This window comes from Chrysemys picta, unplaced genomic scaffold (genome assembly GCF_011386835.1).
Source record: "Chrysemys picta bellii isolate R12L10 unplaced genomic scaffold, ASM1138683v2 scaf795, whole genome shotgun sequence".
In the NCBI taxonomy this organism is placed as follows: Eukaryota; Metazoa; Chordata; order Testudines; family Emydidae; genus Chrysemys; species Chrysemys picta.
In genome coordinates, this window is record NW_027053502.1 from 1 (window position 1) to 15,070 (window position 15,070).

General features: G+C 47.7%; 1 long non-coding RNA gene across 1 annotated transcript; it reads left to right on the forward strand.

The window, feature by feature from the left end:
• The first annotated feature begins 9,243 nt into the window (after positions 1-9,243).
• Positions 9,244-13,431, forward strand: LOC135979381 (uncharacterized). Its single transcript, XR_010596707.1, has 2 exons — positions 9,244-9,927; positions 12,211-13,431. It is a non-coding gene; the product is annotated as an uncharacterized LOC135979381 (long non-coding RNA).
• The last annotated feature ends 1,639 nt before the right edge of the window (positions 13,432-15,070 follow it).

The following is a 15,070-nucleotide window of genomic DNA, read 5'->3' on the forward strand; positions in this document are numbered from 1 at the left end:
CTCAATTAACTCCTGTTGATCATTAAACCCTAGGAAATTCCCTGTAGTAAGGTCTTAGTCATTATAAATCACACATTGTTGGTTTTTGTGACACTCAGTTTAGCTCTGTTGTGTATATATATTCTTATAACATACCCAGTATTTCTGAAGAATGAATGTCCGGTGCATCAATAATAAATACTGTTAATTTATATGTGTCTCTCTTCCTTTCATCTAAAAAGATGCCAAAGCACAGTACATAAAGTCATACTGAAGAGGGCACACTACACACTGAACTATAAGGGACTTTGAGGGTGTAGAGTGTTGGTCAAGGATACACTGACTAATCTTTTCTCCTATGAAAGGAGCCAGGAAGTCTTAGTTGTCCACTCAAAAGAGAAAGAAACTCAATTTTTAAATTTCTCACCCAAGGGAACCCCGGGCAGTGAGCTGTATAAATACCCTGTTATATTTTACTACTTTGTGCCTAGCACAACAGGGCCCTATTCATTGACTGGCAACCTCCAGATGCTACCAGAATATAAATAATAATACCTATATATCAATGATGGAAAGATACAGAAAGTCAGTCTGATTCTGCTAATCATTTAGTACCTGGGCATCCTGACCACTAATGCACGTGCAGAGGACACAGATTAGAGGAGATGGGCCTAGGGGATGCGGTCTCTTTGACATTCTCCCTTTTCATTCCCCCACACACACCTCTCCCAGCCCCTCTATATAGGTACTGTCTCTCTGACTGAGCAAGTGGTGCACCACATGCAGTGCCCCTCTCACATTGTATTCATGGGGCTCCCTGGTGGAAATTAACAGTACAAGGTGCAGGACAATAGTGAATCAGACCCTTAGTGAGCATGCTGGTAGCTTACAGAAGGAAATCCAATTACTCATCCAGAATAATGCTTTACCAAGCAACAGATTTGAGTCTCATTGGAAAACTGTTTGTTCCAGGGGCAGAGAATTGAATACTAAAATATTTCACTTTGAGAAAGTTTCTAACGCAAATGTTTCAGTGGCATAATGTGAGTGACATGGATCTCCGGGGTCAGATATATGCACGAAGGAAAACAAAAAAAGCTGAAGATAGTGTGCAGCAGTCAGCAGTACCGCCGACGAGAAGGACCCAGAACTTTGATTTCCATAAAGGTAAGTACCACAAGCTAGTGCAAGAGAAGCAAATGCCAGCTACTTTTCTCTAAATGTGACATTCACCAGTTTAGTAAGGATCCAGGTGTTTTGGGGGGTCCCAGGCCCAAGTTTTAGTCAGGGGTATATAGTACAAGTCATGGACAGGTCACTGGCTATGAATTTTTGTTTACTGCCTGGACTTGTTCATAACTTTCACTAAAATGTAGTGACTAAAATGTAGCCTTAATAATAGTTCACTGAAGGGTGGTGTGTAAGGTGTCCGCCAAGAGCCAGAAGCCGACAGGTTGTCAAAATCATTGTGAACTGTACGTACGGATAATATTTAAGGAGGTATGTATGTATACTGAAAATTATGTACTTAAGATCTTGGAGTTAAGGCAGGTCACCAGGAGGTGACATACCTTGGAGATGATCCTTTCAGGCCGGAGGTAACAGACACCTATCTCCCTGACTGGCCGTTTGTGTACTGTATGCCTCATAATGTATGACTATCTGCATACTGAGCCAGCTGCCAAATAAGAGACAGTGAAATCTACAGGATGGAACAAACAGAGGGAGGGAGGTACCCTCTTTATGAATAAAGACAAAGGACTGATCTGATCTATCATGGCGTGCAGAGTGACATACTAAATCCTTCACCGAGGAAGCAAGCTGATGGGATGCTTGTCTTGTGAAAGGAGGGTCATAGCCAGCCTGGTTGTAAAGTGCTACAAGGATTTTGGACGAGCAATACTTTACACGACATGAGAATATCTTGTTAATTAAGTCTAGGTTCTCAAATGCCTGTTATGATTTTATTTTATATGTGACCATTTGTTTCCAGTCCTTCTACTTGCTACAACTTGAGTCTCTCCACTATGTTTTGCCAAATAAACTTAGAATTGATTTCACTATATACACATCTAAGTGCTGTGTGTTGAGCAGAGGTGGAACTGGTAAGATGGGGTGTACTGTTTCTTAAAACATATTTAGGTTTTCCTCTTCGCTGCTGCTGCTGAAGGCAGAGACTCAGAACAATGTCCCAGCTCCCTTATCCTGAAATCAGATATAAATCAAGTGCAGTGTGCATTAGAGGCCTACAGTATGCTCCTGTGCATTCTTCTCTTTGTAACGGTTTTCTTCCTGAGGTGATGTGATAGGTCAGTACGTTGGTTCCAGGGTGTTGTAACCTGATGTAACTTGTGTGCCAGGAAAAGGTATAGGCTAGAGGAAGTTATAATATTACAGCAATTACTAGAGGGCTCATCAGGGATGGGGGGGCCCATTGTCCTAAACATTGCACAAACATAGTGAGAGACAGCGCTGCCCAGAGATCTTACTATATAGACTAGAGTGACCGAGGAGGTGTTCTCCCCATTTTTCAGCTAGCCAGCTATGGAATGAATGCGTTATTTGTTCAAGGGTCACATGGGAAGCCTGTGGTAAAGCTGAAAATTGAACCCAGATTTTTTGAGTTCCCATTCAGGGACTTTACCTCAAGACCATCCATCTGTTCTAACTTATTTTGTTGGGTATGTAGCTATGAAAGGGTGATGCCTTCTGTTTGCTGTGTACTGCATCTTTCATTCTCTAAAATTTGTCTGTATGCAGAACTTGCCTCTATTTTGTTCTCCTGAATTTCTGCAGTCCGTACAGGAGAGACCTTACTTGTCTTCCTTCTTGTTGTTCTCCTGAATCTAAGTCATTCAGTGTCAGATTGTGGCAACCTTTAACACAGCTACATGCATAGTGGCACCAGGAGTAAGAATACTCCTCTCTCCCCTTGTATGGCACTCCCTGAATCTTGAGTCTAGACCTGTGGAGGCGCGGTCTAGAGTCTGTGTTGGTGGGTATTACCCTCCTCTTACCAGCAGGTAGGCAGGGACGGTCTATAGTATCTGCTTTGCTCCCCCAAATACCAGCCAGCAGAGCTAAGATGGTCCAAGGTGGGGAGAAATTAACATTGTCCTTCATAGCCCAAATAATCTTCATATATGAACCAAATCTCCTGAAATTCTGGATCCAAGTCCTTCTAAGTCAATGGAAAAACAGCGCAGTTTGCAGCAGCTCTAATGTACCTTAGGGCTTGGCTACACTTACATTTTATAGTGCTCTAACTTGCTGGCTCAGGGGGGTGAAATATCACCCCCTGCGCGCAGCAAGTCTGAGCGCTTTAAAGCGCTAGTGTGGACACGCTCTGGGTGCTAATCCCCTCATGGAGGTGGATTACTAGGATTAAACCAGATGGATTACCACGCTCGCACTTCAAAGCGCTGCTGCGGGAGCATTCCTGCAACAGCGCTTTCAAGTTTTCAGTGTAGCCAAGCCCTTAGATGCTTTGAGCAAGTCCGGCACAAAATTAACCAGGCTCACACTTTAGGGCTCAGTTTATCAATTCTATATAGCAGTGACTGGAAATCGTATGCTGTTTACTCCTCCCTTATGTCTGCTGGTAAAGACTGTAATAGGTCTGGGACAAAGACTCTACTGCCTCTTGTTTAATTGCCAAGGAGCAAGTTCTGACACTTTTGGATATTGAGTGCTAATCCCAATGTAGGCAAATAAAGCAACAATTTCAGATATATATATCAAGAAGGAATATCGGCCAGGTCATTCCCCTAATCACTTTGGACTGTCCCATGGGATACTTGCATTTCTTCAGAGAGAGGTAAATGGGATGCTCTTCACAATACCACGGAGTACTGAAATCTATGGGAGAGTTCCTATTAACATCAGTAAGGTGAGGATTTCAGTCAAGGTGCCTAGGACTTTAACAAGAGTTGTGGCTGCTCCTCTCAGCAACCTAATTCATCTACATCCATGTCAATAAGACAATAAACCAGGGGTTCTCAACCTTATTTCTGAGCCCTCCGACCCCGCCCCCTCCCCCCCGCCCAACACGCTATAAAAACTCCGTGGCCCATCTGTGCCATAGTAACTGGTTTTTTTGCGTATCAAAGCCAGGGCCAGCATTAGGGGGTAACAGGCAAGGCAATTGCATGGGGACCTTGCAAACCTACATTGCTCAGGCTCCAGCCCCAGGTGGTGGGGCTTCAGCTTTCTGCCCTGGGCCCCTGCGACTCTTATGCTGTGGCCCTGCTCAGCTGTGTGCTAAAGGCCGGCCCGGAGTCCACCGGGTTCCCAGCTGCCCGGCACGGAGGGGTCTGAGCTGCCCTGCTGCCCGACTCAGAGGGCTCTGGCCAGGCTGCCTTGTTACCCGGCGTGGCAGGAGTCTGGGTCATGGGGCGGCCGCCCGGCCCTGCGAGGTCTGGGGCAGCTGCCTGGCCTGCATGGTGAGGATTGGGGCTGCCGCTGCCCTGCCACCCAGCCCCTGAACCCAGGGAACACATTGTGGGTCACATATGTGGCCCACAATGTGTAATCAGTTCAGAACCACTGCTCTAGCTTGTTATTATTTTAAATATCCACAGTCTCCACGGTAATTAGGAGCTCTGCTAGCAAAAGATGACCTGTGGTGTATTGAACAATCTATGTAGTTTTGAGGTCACCATATTGACACAAGCAGCTAAGAAGATAGCTATTAGCATATGATTAACAAGCTTCATGCCATGAATGCATCTCCATTATTTTACATGTAATGAGTTTACACATATACACATGCAGGTTTTGCTAAAGAAAACTCTTAATATATTTGTTGATGTAACTAGATGTGTTTCTTGTGGGTCGTAGTAATCTGGGGGAGGGGATGGGAAATAAAGGCTAATTTCATGCTGGATTAACTTCATTGATTTCCACAAAGTTACCCTAGGGATACATTTTACCCAACACATTTATTCAAAACTATGCAATAAACCTGTTCATTCACAGAAAACAGGGTTATGTGCAAGACAGAGATGGCAGATTTGGGTTCTAGGTGATGCAGTGGGAAGAAGACAACCCATGTTCCTAAAGAAAATCACATTGTGTTCAGATTACTGAATCATATTGTCAGTTTTAGGGCTTGGCTACACAGGGACACTCAGGAAAATTAATTCAAATTAACTAAAGGTGTGAATTGAAAGTAGATTCAATTGCATTTTACCCTGTGCCTCTCGTTTAGAATTAAACTGAATTAAGGCCACTTTATCTTAATTCACTTTGGAAGGGATTAGTTAATTTTGATTAACTTTCCTGAATATGCCCATGTTGACAAGCCTTTAGAAGTGGCTTCTATTAGTCTACACCAGGGGTTGGCAACCTTTCTGAAGTGGTGTGCCGAGTCTTTATTTATTCATTTTAATTTAAGGTTTTGTGTGCCGGTAATACATTTTAACATTTTTTAGAAGGTCTCTCTCTATAAGTCTATATATTATATAACTAAACTACTGTTGTATGTAAAGTAAACAAGGTTCCGTTCACCTAAGCCATCAGGGGACCTGCGGGGCCTGCGTCCGGGACCCCGGCTGGCAAGGGGCTGGCAGCCAGAATCCCAGGCTGGCAGCGGGCTGAGGGGGGCCGGCACCCCAGGCCGGTGGCGGGCTGAGCGGCTCAGCCCGCTGCCGGTCTGGGGTTCCATCTGCTGGCTCCTGCCAGCCAGGGTCCTGGCTGCTGGCCCCGCTCAGTCCTCTGCCGGCCTGGGGTCCCGGCCCTACCCACAAATAGTTCTGGCCCATTCTCTTCCTCTCTTCCTGCACTGAGCTGAGGGTGGGGGTGCACTGAGCACAGGGCTGGGGGTGAAGGAGCAGGCTGGGGGTTGGGGTGCAGGGTCTGGCCAGGAGCTAGAATGAGGGAGGGGGCTCAGGGTTGGGGCAGGAGGTTTGGGTGTGGAGCGTTTACCTGGGCAGCTCCCATTTGGTGCAAGGGGTACAGGTGGGAATGTGAGGGGGGGTGCAGGAGCTCCCATTTGGTGCTCAGGGTGGGGGGTGGGATGTGGAGAGTGTAAGAGTCAGGGCATGAGGTTTGGGGGGGCTGGGTATATGTGGAGGGTACAGGAGTCAGGGCATGGGGTGTGAGGGGGCTGGGTATGTGTGGGGGGGTGCCAGAGTCAGGGCTGGGGTTGTGTGGGGTGCAGGGGGCTGGGGTGTGAGGGGGGTGCAGGGGTCAGGGCAGAAGGCTGGGGGGTAGCCTGGGATTGGAGGGGTGCTCCCAGCCCCCAGCCCTGAGAAGCTCACAGCAGGGGGCTAGAGGGATACGCCCTGATTCCACCCCCCTCCTGCCTCTTCTCCGCCTCCTTCCTGGTCTGAGCAGTGAGGGCGCTGAGGCTTCTCTTCTCCCCTCCATCGCGAGGGCCATTGGAGGCAGGGAAGGAGAGGAGGCGGGGCACGACGCAGCACGCTCAGGGAAGAGGCCGGGGGAGGGAAGCTTGACTGCCGGCGGAGCCTGCCCTACAGCAGCAGCCGGCAGGACCAAGTTTGCTTCTGCCCCCGCCAGAGAGAGCGGTAGGCAGGGGGAGGAGAAGAGGGGGCTGGGCCGGGCAGGATTTTTAATGGCAATCTGCCATTAAAAATCTGCCATTTAATGGCATGCTGCCTACCGGGGTCCTGGCCATCGGCTCCACTCAGCCCGCTGCCGGGGCCAGCGGCGGCCGCACTGTGCCATTAAAAATCAGCTTGCATGCCGTCTTTGGCACGCGTGCCATAGGTTGCCGACCCCTGGTCTACACCTAGCTGGAGGCTATGCAAACAACACCTAGCTGGAGAGTGAGCAAACAGTGACTTCTCCCCCCTCCGCCCCAGTGATTCTAACTTCTGAATGAGAAGGACTCTGAATTGTATTTGATTTTTGGTGTTGCTGTGCCAATGCTTTCTTGATGCCATACGTGTCGCTGTCAGTTTACATAATTATAAACATTAAAACTAAATTAGACTGAACATATTTTCTGGAGCTAAAGATCATTGCTATCCCTCTGTCTTGGGAACATCTCCTAGGGGATTCTTCACTACAAGTTCTTGGGGGAACAAATATTATTTCTTCTTTGAGTGATTGCACATGTTTATTCCACTAGCTGTGAGCATGACTCATGTGCAGTTGTCAGAGAACTTCTTCACTGAGCGGTACCTGTCTGGGTGGCTCGATTGCCCTCTGCCATTGTGTGCCACTGCATGCTGGCATAAGAAGATGGAGCCTCCCCCAAATCCCCTCAGTTCAGGGGTGGCTCTATGTTTTTTGCCACCCCAAGCATGGCAGTCACGCGGACTCGGCGGCGTTTCTGTGGGTGATCTGCCAGTGCCGCGCCTTCGGCGTGCCCTCTGCCGAATTGCCGCTGAAGCCGCGGGACTGGCGGACCTCCCGCAGGCACGCTGCCGAAGGCTGCCTGACTGCTGCCCTCACAGCGATCGGCAGGCCGCCCCCTGTGGCTTGCCGCCCCAGGCATGCACTTGCTGCGCTGGTGCCTGGAGCCACCCCTGCCTCAGTTTCTTCTTGCCATGAGTGACTACTGTTGGAGTGCTCCCAGGCTTGCTATCACTATTTTTAGCCCACCAGCTATGCTTCTTTCATGGCAGAACATGGCTGCAGAGGCCTTGTGGTGGGAAGACTGATGCTTAACATCAAACACCAATCAATTCCCGTCACAGACCCTACTGCCCATGCTCCCCGCTTTGCGACGTTGTCAGTGGGCCCTTCTTAACTGATTCCAGACTGGGCAAGGCCTCTGTGCAGCCAACCAGCACTGTTGGGGTTTTCGAGACAATCCAAGCTGCAGCTGTGGTGCAGATCAAACAATGATACGTGTTGTCGAGGAGTGCCCGCTAGCCAAATTTAGAGGCGGGCTCCGAGAACTCCACTTGGCCATTAAGAATGCTATTTCTTGGCTCGGCGAATATGCAAATGTTAAATAAATAAGTCACAAGTTCATTTTCCGCACTCTTTCTGTATATAGTCTGTTTTGTCATTTAGTGGCTAGTAGTTAGTTAGATATAATGTACAGTTAGTGATAGGCTTCAGTTTTTAGGTCCTTTTTGGACCAAATTTGATTCATGGTACCTGGACTTGTGCTGGAGACATACCTCACTCTCTGGGGTTCAAGTCCTGCTGGTCATGTGCCAGGCCATTGTCAGCAGTGACCCACATCCCAACTGCCTAAAGTGTTTGGAGGCGCTCCATATTAGTGACAAGTGTTACACTTTTGTAGAGGGTTTAAGCCTTGCTTTAAAAGAGAGAGCAGTGAAACTTAAGTGTCTCCTTATCGGGGTGGCCCTTTGCCCTCCAGTGGAGCCATCAGGTTCAGAGAGTACTCTGAGTGTGACACCATCAGTACAGAGCACACCTCCCGAGAAAGGCAGACTCGAGACGCGAGTTCACTCTGATGGCAGAGGAGGGCAAGCTCGTGGCAAGGACAGCTCTCCAGGACAGCTTGGATGTGGCAGACTCATTAGCATGATACATGGCATCTGCCATATCTATGAGGAGAGATCTGTGGCTGCAGTCGTCTTGTCCTTTGAGGGGGGGTCTCCTTTTTGGAAAACATGGACGATAGGCTGCATAGTCTAAAACATTCCAGGGCAACACTGAAGTTGCTTGGAATCTACATATCGGTGACAACTAGGAAGCAGTTCTGGCCCCAGCAGGCTCCCAGCTATCAGAACTTCATATCTCTGTCCCCCAAGAAAAAGAGGCAGGAATTACAGGAGGCAACCGCTGCACCATGCCTCTCCCCCACCCCCCATCATCTGCAACAGCAGGTTCTTCTGAACCAACAGCCCAGTCTAACCATGCATTTTGTTGGGTTTGTCAAGGACGGCATACCAATATTACAGACCAATTTGTTCCTACCCCTATCTTTGCCAAACATCTCTCCCACTTTTTTCATGCGTGGACTCAGGCTGTTGGCTTTTCTTCCACCCCATTGCTCTCCCCCGGGAGCTCCAAAGTCAGCGCCCACCAGTTTGGGATTTATCTTTCCTGCATGGACCTTTTCTCTTAACCCTCTTTTCCCCCCTTCATCCCTGCAGCATCTGCCTCAGCCTAGTTCTTGCGCTGCCGAGCGAAGGGGCCGGGAAGAAATGCTGAGCAGCTCACCGAGATGAGGGTGCAGCTGCCCCTGGTGCTGGAGCAGGCTGGGTAGAGGGAGGGAGGGTGGGGGAGATGCACCCAGCAGTTGGGATACACTGGGGGAAAGAGAATGAGGAGGGGAGCGGGCGCCAACACACACACACACACACACACACACAAGCGGAGAGCAAGGACACACACCCACACACACACAGAGTTCTCGAAGCACACAACTGCACCCAGAGTCAGGCACCCCATGCCTGGTGCCTGAGACCAAGTGACAGAGCGGGGGCACAGACACTGCATGAGAACCAGGCACCGGGGCTGAGAGTAGACAGGCCCCCGCCCACACTGACAGAGGGAGGGATGTGGATATATACACACACACACACCCCACCGAAAGACACAGACACACTGAGATTGTGACAGACTCACCTCAGGGACTGGCAGCCACACACAGAAAGAGGCTGATACACGCACCTGGCGCCTGAGTGAGTCTCACACACACAGACGGTGATCACACCCACAGATAGGGTGATCTTTCTGTAAGATTCTTACACACACAGCCAGGGCCATCACACAAAGAGACAGGGTGATCTCACACGCACACCCTCTCCCTCTCTCTCACAGGGTGATCTCTCTCACTCTCACACACACTGTGATCGTTCACATCCCTCCAGTGACAGGGAGAATGCCAGGCTCTGCTCCGCGTGGAATCTGAGCTCAGCAGCAGCAAATCCGCCCTGGGTCTGGTCCTTTTCTCTCTCTCTCTTTCTTTTTCCATTTGGTCAAACGGCACCTACACAAGCCGTGAAAAAAATGCCTGCCCGTGAAGCGAGGAGAGGGCGCCGGGTCTGTAAATAAGAAGTGAGTACTGGCACAATAGCGTGCGTTTCTAGATCAAAGTCTGTCTGAATGCTGCATGCTCCCTTGCTTTCCCAATGCCTCCTCGCAGGAGGGACTCAGGGCTGCTCAGTCCCTCTTCACCCCTTTCCTTCCTGTGCCTCCCTCCCAGATTTTGCACGCTCGGTTAAACACCCGCCTGGCTTTTGTTTCTAACACTTCTCCTTTGTCTAAGGTGGGTGTAGCTCCCCCTGACCGGGAGGGTCAGGCTGGGCTCTGGGCTCCCACCCGGACCATTTCGCCGGCCAAACCCCGCTCTGCAACTATGTCTTTTGCAAGCGCTTTACATCCAGCACATCTTTGCGAGCTGGCTGCTGGGGAGAGGGGGAGAGGAAAGGGGCCAGGGCCCGTTCTGGCTGGAGCGTCCATGCTTTGCTCCTCTCGGGGGTGTGAAAACGTCCTTGTCAACTGCATTATAGATGGGTGTCAGCAGGAGGCTGGGGAAGTTGATGGGAGGGATGCAGAGCATCACTGGGTGGATCAGTTTAGGGCGCCTCACAGCCGTCCTGTTCGCCTTTGTTAGCTGCATTCAGCGGGCTGCAGGGGGAGTGTAGCAGGAGAACTGGGGGGGCAGGTCTGCCCTTCTTCATGGTGCTAGGATGTGTGTGTGTCTGTCTGCAATTGTCGAAGCCAGGCAGAAAGAGGAGCAGTTTCCTAGTCTACAGCATGAGGCTTGGCGTAGCCTGAGGTGCCCCCAGTTTTGGGTTTGGACAGAGGGTCGTGATAATATAATAGGAAAAATTCCCACTGGCAAGCAGAGCTCTGACTGAAAGAAAACGTGATGGCTCTCCCCTCCCCCCCCATCACAAGTCGTGTCAATCCGAGGAGAGAGCACAGCTTGAAGGAGCAGTTATTAAATCAGGCGTCCTTCCCAGACTTAGCCTCACACATCGATTTTTGTCCAGGGGCATATCAATAGCTTCATACAGTGTTCCATGCCCACTACACTTGAAGGGTATTTGCATGCTGATCTGGTGCTCCCAGTTAGTTAGAACCAGATTCTAGTTTTCTAGTAGCTGAACAGTAACTATTTCATAGCCGTGCACCGAGGCACGAGCGGAGCTTTTTCATTTGGGGCTGCCTTTTCATCCTCTAACCCTCCCCTCCCTCCTCCCCCCCCCCCCGGGTTCAGGTCCAGTATATTAATTTCCTAGGTCTGCCTTTCTTCTGACCTGTATTGCATGATTCTTTTTGAATGAGAGTTCCTGTAACCCTGTAGGTTAACCTCCAGCGGGTGTTCAAGAGAAGATCCTATCCCTGTGGAAAATGACACTCCCTTCCTCCTCTGGGGGCATTCCCAGCTTCCAGAGACCTGGGAGAGAGACTTTTGAATCTACATTTAGAAGTAGGCTTTCCTCACAACAGCTGAAAGTGGTGTTGCAGCCATTCAAAATATATTAATAATTTTAAATATTGTATTGTTGTTGAAATCTTCCCTCAGGGGACCTTTAAGTGTACGTGATGTGGATTATTCTTATATAATTACTAGTGTATTTACTTGTAATCACATGCGTTATGGGGCCACTCGACAACACACGCAGGTGATCATTACTGCGCCAGTGGGTTTCTTGTAGCAGTAAACAATCAAATATCCTATAATAAGATGATTGACTTTTCCAACAGGCATGCGCATGTGTTCCTGGTATTTCCTAAAAGGGTTTAGCCAACACTTTCAAAGTGTTAGAATTAATAATGAATCATTTTTATAGTTACCTGTGTGGGAATTTGAAAGTGAACTGCAAATATTCTAATGAGTGTCTGAATGCAGAGTTGAGGGTATGTAAGACTTAAGGAAAGAGTCCTGTTTTCCTGATAGTTTTTTAACGCTGACTAAAATGTAGTCTGAGAAGCATATTAGCAATGCCTAAGATTGTTCAAGATGTGAGGACGCTCTACAGAAAAATATCTTTTTATACTGATTCAAAGGAACAGAAGAAAATAGGGAAAATACTGCATGTTAGAACTACACTTGCAGAGTATTTATAGAGGACATATATATAGTAAACAATGCAAGTGTGTGTATGCATGCATGTGTGTTCATATAAATAGCATATTATTAGTCCTAGCAGTAGCTGAAACCAGTCATTCTGTAGTAATATAACATGGTGTACAAGTGAAATGCATTTATAACACAGCTATCTATGAACTCTATTTTGAATTAATAGGATCTCTGTAACCTCCTGGCAAGAAGGGTGTACACCTCTGTCCAACGCTGTGGGCGTTAACATTCTTTTTCTGTTTTATTAGTGGCGGCACCTGACTTGCTGGATCCCAAATCTGCCACTCAGAACTCCAAACCACGGCTATTGTTTTCTACAAAACCCACAGTGCTCTCGTCACGAGAGGAATGTGATTCGGCTATTAATGTTATGAAATGGAAGACTGTCTCAATGATTTTTCTGCTGGTTGTTGTATATTTAATAATTGGAGCTACTGTCTTCAAAGCCCTGGAGCAGCCACGTGAAACTTCCCAAAGAGCCACCATTGTGATTCAGAAGCAGACGTTTGTATCTGAGCGTTCCTGTGTGAATGCATCGGAGCTCGATGAACTAATTCAGGTCATTCATGCAAAAAAGTAACTTGTTCCTATGTTTTAGAAGAATGAATTCTTCTATAGCAATGGTTCTGTAATAAATGGGACACCGCTGTATCAGCATTTGAGCTGCAAATGTAGCAAGAAGGCTAACTTAAGACAGAAAAGTTGGCAATAGCATTTTTAAATGAGGCTTCAGCTGAAAAGTCATTGCTAATTTTTGTTTATATTCAGTGTGCATTATAGACAACTTTTAAATTGAAGGCTCCTGTGCTAATTAAATGACTATTCATTAGCACTATGTACAATTTAATAGTTCACAAAGGAATGGGTGTATTGATTGAGCCTTACTTGCTTTGTCTATATTGGGAAAGCAGAGCATTGCCAACCATTACCTTAAGAAAGTTCAGATTTATCATTACTTTAGCAAACAATTCTCTCTTCTAGCTGGACGTTTATTTCCACAGTTTTTTGTTTTAAATACAGCAAAATAATATTAGCTAGCTATTGCCATTACAAATCTTGTTTTTTTTTTAATTTCAACATCGAAAGGCTAAATCCTCAGCTGATAGAAATCAGCATCACTCCGTTGAAGTCAGCTTATACCACCTCATGATCTGGCTCATCATATTCTCAGGTGTTTCAAATGGCACCGTGAACTCAGGGGTTGTACCTTATGACTGGAGAATTGCAAATGTAATACTTCTATTTTAGAAAGGGGAAAAAATGTGATTTGGGAAAGTACAGGCCTTTTAGTTTGGCCTCAATTGTATGCAATTTTGAAAGTAGTTAAAGACATAGAGGTAAAAAAGGCAATTGGGATAAAATACATGTTTTTACAAAAAGGAGATCGCTGAGAAGATAACTGATTTTCTAGACAAAGGAAATGCATTAGATGTAATCTACCTGGATTTCAGTAAGGCATTTGATTCAATTCCACAGGAGAAATGATTAGTTAAATTGGAGAAGATGGGGATTAATACAAGAACGAAAGGTGGGTAAGGAGTCGGGTAAAAGGAGACTACAACTGGTCATACTGAAAAGTGAACTGTCAGGCTGGAGGAGTTGTTGAGTTCCTCAGGAATCATTCTTGGAACCAATCTTATTTAACATTTTCATTAATGACCTTTGCACAAAAAGTGGGAATGAGCTAGTAAAATTTGTGGAGGACACAAAATTGGGATGTATTGCCAATACAGAGAGGACTGGAATGTCATACAAGAAAATTTGGATGACTTTGAAAATTGGAGTAATAGGAATGAGATGAAATGTAGTGGTATAAAGTGCAAGGTCATGCACTTAGGGACTAACAGTTAGAATTTTTGTTATAAACTGGGGACGTATCAGTTGGAAGCAACAGAAGAGGAGAAAGACAGGGATGACTATGTGCTGTCAATATGATGCATCTGTAAAAAAGGCTAATGCAATTCTAGGCTGCATCAGGCGAGGTATTTCCAGTAGAGTTAGGGAAGTGTTAGTACTGTTATACAAGGCACTGGTGAGACCATATCTGGAATACTGTGTGCAGTTTTGGTCTCCCATGTTTAAGAAAGATGAAATCAAACTGGAACAGGTGCAGAGAAGAGTTACTAGGATGACCAGAGGCCTAGTCTGAGAAGCATATTAGCATTTATATATATAACTAACATATTAACCAATCGTGGTGGGTTGGTTTTTTTGGTAGCACGGGAGAATCTGTCTCTCTTGTGGGATTTGCAGAATCTAAGTTTTTTGCAGCTGGGAGTGGGATAAATATAAAAGAAACAATGCAGGAGCAGGTGGGAGTAGATATTGGAGGCAGGATGGGAGTGGGATTAAAAAAATAGTCCCATGTAGGGCTTTACATCAGATGAGTGAAGTTTTGGAACATCTTTCCAAGGGGAGTAGTGGGGGACAAAAATCCTAACTTGTTTTAAGACTGAGCTTGCTAAATGCACGGAGGAGATGGTATGATGCAATTGCCTACAATGGCATATGGCCCATCCGCAATGGCTATTAGCAAATATCTCCAATAGCACTAGACGGGGAGGGCTATGAGTTACTAGAGAGAATTCTTTCCCAGGTGTCTAGCTCAGGGGGGGCAAACTTTTTTTTGGCCTGAGGGCCACATCAGGGTTCAAAATTGTATGGAGGGCTGGGTAGGGGAGGCGGTGCCTCCCCAAATAGCCTGGCCCCTGCCCCTATCCACCCCCTCTGACTTCCCGCCCCCTGACTGGCCCCCTCAGAATAGCCGACCATCCACCCCCCCCGCTCCTTGTCCCCTGACTGCCCCCTCTAGTGACCCCCCCACCTTAACTGCCCCCCCCAGGACTCCGTCCCCTGACAGGTCCCCCAGGACTCCCACGCCCTATCCAACTGCTCCCTGTCCCCTGACTGCCCCGACCCATATGCATACCCCTGCGGTGTGACTGCCTACGGCAAATGGCAGGGTGGGGGGCAGTCAGAGAACAGGGGGCATTGGATGGGGTGGAGACTCAAGGGGAGGGCGGTCAGGGGAGGGGGAGCGGGGGAAGTGCCGGGGCTCGCCTACCTGGCCGGGAGCTCGGGTGCACCGGACAGGACGGTCTTGTGGGC